Here is an 11,805-nt window from a genome sequence, read left to right as displayed (position 1 = left end):
ACAAGTTACTTATTCTGGACCTCTTGCTGGTGGTGAGGCCACACTTGGGTTGCTGTGCCTGCCCTCAGCTCCCCTTCCCAGGTCAAGGGGGATGTGAGGAAACTGGCAGGACCTGGTGGAGGTTGCGTGTGTGTTCGGGGGCCCACAGCAAGGACACCGTCAGAGAGGTGGAGGCAGCTGGGCTTGCTTAGGCTGGAAAGAGATATCTGAAAGGTGAGCTAGTGGTGGCCTTCAATCACTCCATGGAGAGATGCAAAGACGGCAGATACTTGTCAGCAGTAGCAGACAGTACAAGAGGTGGTGGCCACAGCCGACTGTTCAGGAGGCCCAGGTTGGGCTTTAGGAAACACATTTTCACCAGGAGAGCTGCAGAGGGACTTCCAGCCAACATTTTCATCATTCTATGACTATCAAAGCTGAACACCTGGGTTTTGCAGGACCCCCAAGATGTGGTGGGGACTTTCTGAGGCAAAATCTAGAGAGAGACAATATACCTAATATGATAGCTGGAGGTGCCTCCTTCTTATTATCCCCCGTTTTGTACTGACACAGTTACGGATTTCCAGTGAGACAGTCTGTTATTTGTGCACCTCATTAAAAGGACCATTCTCAGTGTTCACTGGAATGACACTGTTCTTTGTTTGTATTTTGACAGACGCGATGCAGTCACAGCATGTTCCAATAAATAGGCCCTGACCTCTGACAGGAGCTGCTTGCGAAATAAATGAGTCCCAGCTAGGAAGCTGGGTGCCTGTTGTCTCAGCCTCCCCTGGTCAGGCATTCACAGGCTATTTTGGGTGCCAGTCCACTTTCGGGTCAGCATGAATGAACTTGTCAAGCTGAGGTCCTAAAGCAGCTCACTATTCACAATATTAACGTTATGTTCATAAAACACAGGGGCAGGTACCAATCGGAGTACTCAACCTTTTCACGCTAGCTGAGACGTGGACTCAGAGCGGAACGGCCAACACACTCCCAAAAGAGTCTCCAAGGCAGAGAAAAAACCTGAGCACAGGCTGGCTGGGGGCTAAAAGCAGGAGCTACCAGACAAGCAAACGTGAGAGTGGCACGTGTCAGCCTATGCACTGCCAACTTTTGTTTAAGCATTCGGGCTTCCTGAGGAGGATTTCAACAGAGAACAGCAAGTGAGATGCGGGGGTGTGCTGGGGGAGCTCCTCCCAGGCACAGAGAGCATCATGAGACTCTGTTTGCTGAAGAAAGTGTAACAAGAAAGGAAAAAAGAGCAAAACAGGATGATATGATGAGCTCAATGATGAACATATGCAAGGGCAAGGATATGCAGTGGAAAGAGAAGATCATTTTTGTTTGATAAAAAAGAGACCACCGAAGGAGATGCGCACAGAAGGAATAACACCACCCTCCCCTAGACCTCTTGCTGGGGCAAATAAGCTCTGCTAAGTGTATAGGGAGTTGCCCCTCACCTTTTGTAGAACATTTCTGTGGTTTATCCGTCATCCAGCCTCACCGCTAGGGCTAAAAAAAGCTTGTCTGTAACTTCTTGGTGGTGATTTTGTGGACTCTTGTCAATCAGCAACTAGAAGATATCATATGTTCCCTTTGCTGCCTGTTAGGATGAGACCTATTTCTGTCTGAAGTGTCTCAACCAACTTCAGATAACAGTGTCCTGGAGATTAAATACTTCATAACCCTGGAACATCACAGAGCTTTCCTTAGGTACCTTCCTCAGCCTGACTGAATGAGATGCTAGAATATGCAAAAGGCAGGAAGCTTTTCAGAGGAAAACATTTATGGGAAAATATAGGGAAAATGGGGAATCTTTCCCTGCTTCTGCCTCCACTGGTGCAGGATAGCTTTTGGCATATTAGATAGCAATTGTTTTGTCCAGCCAGGTTTGCTATTACCTAGTACTTATACCATTTGAGATGAGTCTACATTTCTCCGAGATCCTGTTGTGAGGGAGTTTCCTTGGTATTATTCTTTATTTGGATTCATCTTATGAGGACGAATGAGCTCAAGTTAAACAATCTGCACCCAGAATTTGAAGACGTGATGACTTTGGACCTGAGGTTCCCCAGGCCAAGTAGCCCTGCTCTAGATCAAACATTAGATTTCCTTAATGTCCCATGATGCTCAGATCTGAGGGCTTTGAGCCTGCTTCTACATCTATGTGCCATTTCTCTTTATTACAGCTCTCCTGTGCTAGCACAGAAGCTTTAATAGAGGAGCCACAGGCTACCACTTGCAACTGCAGTCCTGCTGTTTGAGGAGCAATCAATCAGGCAGCAGTGGAACATCACATCTCATATTCTGGACAGGCAGGCTCTTCAAAATGTTTTCCAAGAAAATTATCTGCACAGAGTTCTGTAAAAATCTAATTCTACCCCATTAACCAATAGCTTATAACCAGCCCAGAAAAAAAATCAGGTATAATAGCCCTATGACAAATGTGCTAGCACTTAGTCAATTCATTTATCTATCCACTAAATGGATGCTTTAAATCCAAGAGCCTCACCCCTTTAACCTCCCTGGTTAATGTTTCCAGATGATACGCCAAACGTATCCATTTTATAAAACCACACTAAAATTAGAGATGGGAAAAGTCTGGTGGGTCATCTTGGTGAAGCAGGATTGTTTCATAAAGAATAATACTGAAATTTTCACTGAAATGTGAAATTGTATTAACAAAGCTTCAAGAGCTTTTTAATGTGAAAAGGACCGATATTCGTTTTCCATTTCGCTCCAACCCACTTGCCTATTATCTGCATCTCAGCTCAGAGCTCCAGTTTTGTACTGAGGTACCCATTGTACAAAGATAGAAGAAAAAGGCGGCCCATGCACCAGCAACGTGAGATACAAGACAACAGAGATGCTACCTCACAGGTCAGCCATGCTTGAAGTAGCGGGTCAGAGCTAAGTTGCATGCTTGGCAGCGTGTTTAGTGCAGGCCATCCATCTAATTCTCACTGAGTTTTCCATAGAGCTTACGACAGAAGAATTTTAGGGAGGAATTTATAGGATGACCTTGAAGGTGATGTCATGGCATTTAAATAGAGGAGCTCCTTTGCTGCATGGTGTGGAGCAGAAAGAACATCCAGTCAATGAGACTGTTGTCCTTTGCTAAATGGAGACGTCTGGATTGCATGAAAAGAGGCCACAAAAGGCCTTAGAGGCAAAAGTAATAAATTTCCTTTTGGTGCTGCTGACAGAGGAGTTTGCAAAGCAGTGGCAGCAGGTAGTAATGGTGCAGGAGTAGCATGGTCACCCCTTTTGTCCTCCTCAGTGCTCTGCTCTCTGCCCACTCTGCCTTTGCATAGCATCCTACCCAAGTGACCCACGCTCTCTCTGTTGAATATGCCTCAACAGACTGTTCTTTTGAGCAGCCTCTTAGATGGGCTCTGATGTTCCTACCCAAACTATGAAGGTTTTGCCTTATTCCAAGTCAAACAAACAAACTCACCAAACATAAGAATTGCTGTGCTGTGTCAAGCCATACAGCCTACTACCCTGTCCCAAACAGTGGCAAAAAAAGGCCAGATGCTTGGGAATAAACTGGTACTGGATGTCCACCTGGTATTAAATACACAATCTCTCTGCACTTGTTTTTGTTAGCACTTACAGGAACAGAAAGGAGCAGAAATACGCAGGGTTGAAGAGGATAGATAGTCAACCTGCTGTGTCTATGCCAAAACCCAGGGGTGTTGCAAGGAGTCTGGAAGTGGAGTTCTCTCAAACTGTCCCGCACCATAGCCTCTCTGCTCTTTAGCTTTTCATTAGCATGCCAGAAATCTGTAAAAAGCTGGAATCAGGAGTGATCCTCATCCTGAATGTATTAAGGAAGGAAGATATTCAAAGCCATTGAGGCTGTCAGATTTACGAACCAGGAAAGTCACTGGAATGTAGGAGAGCAGCTCCTGAGAACTTAGCCAGTTGTAATCAAAGTCAGAGGCTGGACATACTTCAGGGAGGATGCAGACCAGAGAATGAGAACGGAATATCCATTAGAAAGAAAATGTGTCACAAATATTAGGTTTGCCTAGGAAGACTGTGGAATCTTTGCCATTTGAGATATTTAAAATATACTTAGGATGATGTAGAAGTACTTGCTCCTGCCTCAGCCTAGGAGGTGCAGGTTGGTAATGTCCTGAGATTTTTTTTTTTATATCCTGGGAGTCTTAATACCCTGTGGCAGCTGATGCCACCAAAGCTTTTTTTTTTTTTTCAGTCTGCTGTAGGGATATGTGGTCAGCCATTTGAACACAAGCTGCCCTCACTAAACTTCCACGGACAAATATTCACCTGCGGCAGAGCACAGGCAGCTGTAGCTGCAGGCTCCTCTTTATTTATAGCTCACTAGCACAGGCAAGCTGCAGTCTGCCTGTCTTTGGTCACCTGCTCATATCTGAGGTTAACACACGAGTTAAGCAGAAACTTCCTAAAGGCTGAACTGTGTTTGCAGAAAAGATCACTTTATCTCAGTCACCGCTATGGACAGATACGAAGTAATCCCTACAGACATCCAAAGGCTGAGCCTGCTTATCGGATGGCGTGAGGTCAGAGGAGAGACTGATCAGGGTATGTGTTTATAATAACAGTTGTGATTGCTTCGAAAAAAAGACATCCCTCAAAGGGCTTCTTCAAAATATCGCCAGGCCAAAATACAGGTTCTTGAGAAAATTAGGGGTTTAATAATATATCATCTCCTATCAGGATGCTTTTAATCACCCAAACAGAAAATAGCTGTGAGATAATTTCTTAGAGAGCTCAAGCTTATCAGATGTCATCTTGCAGGGTTAAGCTGATTAATGCAGTGATAGGAAGGAAACTCTCCCCACCAGGCACAGTTGGTACCCACTGATAGCCGAGGTCTTACCCAGTCTCCATGGCTGGGCACAAGCTGTGGTGGACCCAGAGCCAGGCGTGGGCTGACAGGCCAGCCAGTGCTCACGTCCAGTTGGCTGGTGCCTTTCTCATTTAAAAAGCTGGGTTATCCCTGCCTTCCCCTGCATCAGGCCACCCACCTCTCCACAGAGGGAAGTGCCCACTGTCCCACTGTCAAATTCGGCTGACCTTGGCCAACGGGCTCCAAGGCGAGGTTGTTTGGCAAACAACCAAAGGGAAAACAGATGGACAAACAGCGTGAGAGTGTAAGCTTTGTTTCCTTAGAAAACCAGGCTACACTGTCCTTCTTGATTTAAAATAACAAATACAGCCTCGCATGTGCACAGCAAGTGCTTGCTACAGCCTCATGTCTCTTTTGGCTTCAAAGCCATGAAAGCCCTATGAAATATTGCCATAGCCACCACTCCTAGCTATGGCCACTGCACTGCTCTCCTCCATGAATTCTGGTTGCATTGTCCAGAACTCTGCTACAGGGCATATCTTGTCATGTGGTGGACCTCTTCCTCTCCTCCTTCCCCAGCATCCTCACTGGGTCTGACTTCCAGCCCTGAAGATCGCAGCCCCTCTACGGGATCACTTCAGAGAGGGTAACTCAGTCGTAGCTGGAATACAATTGTGGATTGGGTTGTAGCCAAGCACTGCACACATGTAACAAGCACCACAAGTTTTTCTCAATAATAAATATTGATAATTTATGTGATATGATAATTACGCAATAAACACTCACCACAATATTCCTGCAAAATGTCATAAAGAGAGGAATCCAAATTAATATCTCATTGACCCAAGGGAGCTTGGGCGTCCCTCTGAGTTTTAGCTGCCTAAACCATGTAGATACGCCAACGGTGTCTGACCTTTGGAGCAGAGCAGGTTGGTCAGTAAGACAAGAGCTCCACGTAGAGAAAGTTCACAGGTTTGCAGCAGCCTGTAGGGTGAAGTGAGCCCAGTAGGACAGGAAAAGGGAGACCAGTCTATCTGTGGGTGGTAGATGCTGGAAGAGAGAGACAGTCAAAGTAGGCAGGGAGTACATTTTGGAGCAGGTTGATGGGCCTCCCTTTCAAAAAGCCTAGGCTCAGGCTTAAGACTTACTTGTTTCTGCACAACTTGTGTTACACCAAGGAATCCAGGTTTTTAGAGGGTCCTTCGAAACTTTCCTGGAGCTTTCCTGGCTCCCTGTAAGCAGTATTGTGGCTGCCTGGTCCTTGCAGTGACTAATACATGTATTTGGCCTGGAGTTCCTGTTGTTCTCCCTGTCCCCAGCACAGCTGCCTCCCAGCCTTGGGCAGAGCGAGCTTCAGGGGGCTGAGTGGAGGTGAGGAACTGGTGCAAAGCAGTGAGTGGCTCGTCCTCCTCAGAACAGACACGAGCAGTCCTGTGACCAGCTGAAGGGATAAGGCAACTTGGTTCACTATTTCTCTTCTGCATGCGTGTGGAAGCAATGCAAACTCTGGCACAACCCCGGACTATGTCATTCATCAGAAGTCACTTGATGGCGGGATTTGGCAACCAGTCAGTTCCATGGAGTGTTTCCGCCTTACAGCCACATTCGTTTCATCTTCCTTGTAAACATCTGCAAATTATTCTCCTTCAAATCCCTCCTTTAAACTTCTTTTTGCTGGGATGCCAGTGAACACTGTGGCTCACCCCACAGCCTCTGATGTGATCTGCCCTTATCTCATTCTCTCTTTCTTTCTTTCTTTTGCTTCCCTCTCTGAAATAAAGGATGCTAGATCTCAACAGGATTTTTGTTTACTCCCAATCTGTGTTGTTTCCATTTCTATGCCTGCAAATACAAGCTACTGCTGGAGCCCAGTCTGAAAGAAAATATCCCAGCACATGGTCGGCAAATGCAGCATGCTCAGCTCTTGTCTCTAAATCCTGTTTCCCGGCACTTCTTCAGGGAATCAACACTGATTAAATGTGTCAGTGTATTTCATTGCATTTGGAGGACCTGCAGATCATCCTTCAGAAAAGTGGAAGCATGCATCCTTCAGAAAAGTGGAAGCATGAAAAAGTAACTGAGTAACAAAGAGCAGTTTACAGTATGGTACGAACGGCAATTATACTTTGAAATGGTTAAAACCCAGCTCTAGGTAAGAGATACCTTTATGCTTTAATCCCTTTGTGTACAGCAGTTAGTGTCATTTGGATAAACATCTGCTGGAAGTGTGAATGAGAGCCATCAAATTGATATCTGAGTGTAAGACTTCTTCAGTGTCCCAAGATTTATGACTGAACACTCTCAGGCTCCAAGCCCTCTCCCTCAGACATTGCTGCTGACCAGCAATGAAATTGGCTCGAAATGTTTCTTCAAGCCAACATTTATTTTCTCTCCGGATGGTGAGTCTTGAGTTGGGATGATTTTCACTGGTATGACTGACGAGGTTGCCAAGCCCTGCTCCCCAGACTGCCCAGCTGATGAGATGGCTCAGCGGGCCTTGATGCAGCTCATGAGCTGGCTCCTAGTTGGCAGCCTCATGTTTTTGTGGCAAGCAGACACCAGTCATGCTATACAGCAGCAATTTGAGTTTTTCTTTTTTTTTTTTTTTTTGAGCAGCAAATTGCCAGTTTGAGCTGGCAATGTAGGACCCATCTCACTAGCCCAATGCAAGCCACCTTTTTTGATATCAGGACTCCATAACCCAAGAAGCTGGAAATGTTTAGGTTTTTCTCCAACAAGGTGTAGATTTGCACGTTTTAACTTGAGCTTCTCACTGTACAGGAAACAAATCAAACTAAACCAAACCAAACAGTCCAAGGCTAATGTGAACAGACAGCTCTCCTTTTGTCTTCCCAAAATGCCACTCAATGTTCTTCTGCCCCCTTGCCTAGAAGACAAGCGCCATGTTGTCCTCATGGACCTTTTTTTTTTGGCCAGTGTACCACAAGTAGGTCTGACAGAACTAGAGGTTTCAGCCTCTTATTTGAAATCAAACGAAAATGCCTGCCAAAGCCAGTAGTGACTAATCTGCACAAATAATTACTTATGGGACAGATGACAATGATTTTCAGAACGCAGTATTCCCTGTGAACCGCTGTCACAGGAAACACTTTGCACATTTGTCATTGTGCCCTCCACGTAGGTCCCAGATTTCTTTGCTTCTTCCCTTTCTCATTCCAAACCAGTATCACTTTGTGTTTTTCAAAGAGCCTATTTTTAGCTCCTCTGAGAGGAAAAAAAGGGCTAATACTATGAGTTTTTTCCACTGCACAGGTAGCAGAAATTATAGTGTGCAGCTGGGATTGCTCCCCTCAGATGGAACTGGCAATCATTCCTCACCAACATTTTCTGCCAGTTAATTAAAAAGCTCTGTCTCCCTGGAGGGCTATCCACACAAGGTCTTTTGGCCCAAATTTTCCAGGTGGTTAAGTTCCACGGGTGGGATCACGATGGGGGCCACCACCACAGATGCTGACTCTAAACAACGTCAATCATGAGCTTGGGCTGAGAACCATTCTCAAAGCAAATTGGGCTAGGAGAGAAAAGAAAGAGGGAAGGTTACATCCACAATAAAAATCAGCATCTAAAAATCGAATCTGTGCCTCAATGTCAGCACCACGCTGGATTATTAAAGCTGAAATTATTTTCCGAGGCTAATTTTCCTTTCCCTGCTTGTGTTAGCGGATCCTGCCTAGCAACAGAGGTGACCTCTCGAGGTTGCTTCTAGCAGCGTTTCACGTGGCTCTGTTTGCTCGCTGTCTGCGGCTCCTTCCCATCCAGACAGCCGAACGAGAATAGCCAGTTTCTCTTTCTCTTCTCGTCAGTATTATCCTCCAGTTGCTGTGTGACAGCCTTGCTTTGTGGCACTTCAAGTTAGAAACACTGTCAAGGCAGATTTAAATCCCCCAGAAAACAATTCATCTTTAAATAAAAATAAGTATCTATGAATCACTCCTTTTAAAAATAAGCACTTACCAGAACTCACACTGTTTCGGGGTGGGAAAAGCTGCTGTTTGCCTCTAACAAAATCAGGGTAACTCTGTGACAGAAATGTTTGGTTTCCTTAAGGTTTTCTTCCCTTGTCTTCAAGAAGGGATAAAGCCCAGAACACTATGGTACCAGACAGTCCCAGCTGTTCTCTTCACTTGTCTCTCCCCAATCAGGGTGGATTTAGTCTAAGCTCTTAATTATAGACCTCCCATTCCAAAATCGTTCCCTGCTAAAATAAGGTACCAATTATGCACAGCTCCTCTGTGGTACTGGGGGGCATTCGGTGGGTTAATCGGTTCCCTCACATCTGGTATGGCCCCTACTGCCTTGCAAATCCCTGCCTGTAGACTTCTCCCTCTCCTGGGAATAGATTAACCCCTTTCTCATTAGCATTTGAACTGGTCCGAAGGCTGTGTTCAAATATCTTCACAACTGCAACCTGAAATGTTTTGCCTTCAGCTCCTAGGTCCCAGTGAGGGCCTCAGAGGGCAGGGTCAAGGCTGAAAATAGGAAAGATGTGGAAAACGTCTGGGAACGAAGCTTGGAATTGATTTCCTCGATGCCTGCCAAAGTGCAAGGTGGCATGCAGTGTAGGTCCCGAGAGCCCACAGTCACAGCAAGCGCAGGAGACAGGAGAAATAAACTGCACCTACTCACCACATCTCTGTGTATGCTTCTTCTGTACTTCGAAGGGACGTTTATTCCTGACTTCTTTGCCTGGATGTAACCCATTCCTTTACCTCCCTTCTGCTTTAATATACAAGTTTGTATAGAAAAAAAAGTTGAGATGGGTTTCTGCCATCACGCAGAGCACTGAGTGATTTGCTTGTAGGACCAACAGCAAAGCCCTTGCGTTCTGCCATCAGGGGTTTTTTTTGGCATAGGCTCATGTGAGCAGGGAAGTGCCTTGTGGAGACCTCCTCCCCTGTTCATGATAGCACAGATGGCCTCCTCTTCCCTCCCCAGCCACAGATCAGTCTTGCTACGGCTCCAACAGTTGTGTGTAAAACTAATGGGAGAGTAACATCAGGAAATTATTTCCTCTATTTGCCTTTTCACTTGACATATGCTGGTTTCTAGAAATAAGGAAGAAGACCAGCATTAGTTGGAAAGCTGAGTTCTGCTCAGCTGATAAGAAACAACTCCTCGATGCTGTGAGTCGCCACTTCAGAGCTGCTGTTATGAGCCAAAAATGGATTTCTAAGCCACTCTGTCTCATGTTGAGTATTTATAACTCTACAGCGCTCTCCTAGAGAGGCAGGATCGCAGAGCTTAGTCCAGTCTTAAATGACTCCACAAAAAGCACGGCAGTGGAGAATCAAGCACATGATGCGCAGTGAGGAGGAACAATCCCTAAGAAACTCTCAAATGCTGGTTTGCTTGAGGCAGGAAAATCATTGGGTCTGGATATTTCAGTGGGACATGCATAAAGGGCCTCTTTTATAAGGTGGTTGTCTACCTCAATATAGCGCCTCAGGCTATTTTCAGATGGTTTATGTACGCAGTTATTTCAGCTCACTGTTTGCTCAGTTTGCTTACTTTAAGCAGTGGTGTCAAGACAGCTTTCTAGAGAAAGGTTTCAGTTTAATTTATATCTCAGCTTTGTCCCAGTATTACCTAGACTTCTGTGTTCAACAGCTAAGGCAGAGCTGGAGCTTGCCACTGCCCCCATGTAAATGAAAGACCAGATTGTGGGTGTGGGCCAAAGAACTGAGGAACAGATAAAACAAACAAGCTGCATACCATAATTTAATAGCTAAGACGAGGGCTAAGGATCATTTGCCCTCAAGTGTGATAAGTCAACATAGGCAGCTATGCCACACAAAAGAAAACCTCCCAGGTTACCCAGAATCAAAATCCACGAATAATGAAGTCTTGATTAACTTAAATTGATCATTTAGCAACCATCTCTCCTTCGGTCCCAATTGTGTTTGCTGACGTTTTGCTCACGGGTACATGCAGTGAGTCACTGCACACTAACCTCCCCCCAGCCAAGACCCACCACGCTCATTTTTCAGCAGCTAATGACAACTTTTAGTAACGGTGAGCTTGCACAGATGCAAGTATGTGGGCTGCCCGTGGATGGCTGGACGGCAATTTAACGTGGCTCATGTATGCATCACTGTCCTAGAGGTTAGGGATGTAGGCAGGAGAGTGATGCTTCACACACTGTCGATAGCCACTAATGGTGCCTTCAGAAACCAGGGGGTAACCAACAACCACAGAAAACTCACCTGCCTGACACATGGTTCAACTCTGCTTTCAGTTACTGATCGGGCACTGAAGCGACTTTGCCAGAGAAAGCTTTTCCTGGTGTTTCCGACAGATTTTGACCTATTTATTTTTAATCCATCTCTTGGCTCTGTCATTTTGCTTTTCTGCCCCTAGTCCTGAGCTGTTCCATTTGTTTCATCAGCTCCCTTTTTTTTTTTTCTGTGTAAGCCTCACTGGATTTATCTTGTTTGTTTGCTGTCTTGGAGGAAGGAGTACGGCATCGTTCTGTTCCTTTGGGAGCTACCCACAAGAAGTCTTCCAAACAGAAACACATTTGGTCAGGACTTAGAGGACCTGGGAGAAGCCAGCTCCCTTTGTTTGCAAGTGGTTACACTGTCTGCACACTGTGAGGTTCTGAGTTTGCTTCTCAGCCTGAGGTAGCAACAAAAAAAAAAAACAACCACAAATCCCAGTAGGTTTGACTACCAGATTTTATCTGGAAGGGGAGGAAAAGTACAGAAGGGATCTGTGAAGTTACTGCTGAATTGGTGTACCAACTGGGGGAACAGGAAAATAAGAAAACACAGGTCAATTGAGTATCACGTTTTAAAGCGTCCTAGTCCTTGTGATGTGCTTCTTCTTGACTTTGTTCTCAGCTATTTAAAACTGGATCTCCCCAAAGTGAGTTGGAAACTGCCAAGAGCGTGCATGATTTTTTGGGCAAAAAGTTGCAAGGAATTGGAATGAGATCAGACACGTTTCTCTTGCTAACTGATCAG

The sequence above is a fragment of the Tauraco erythrolophus genome, chromosome 2 (genome assembly GCF_009769465.1).
Source record: "Tauraco erythrolophus isolate bTauEry1 chromosome 2, bTauEry1.pri, whole genome shotgun sequence".
Classification (NCBI taxonomy): domain Eukaryota; kingdom Metazoa; phylum Chordata; class Aves; order Musophagiformes; family Musophagidae; genus Tauraco; species Tauraco erythrolophus.
This window is presented reverse-complemented; position numbering follows the sequence as displayed.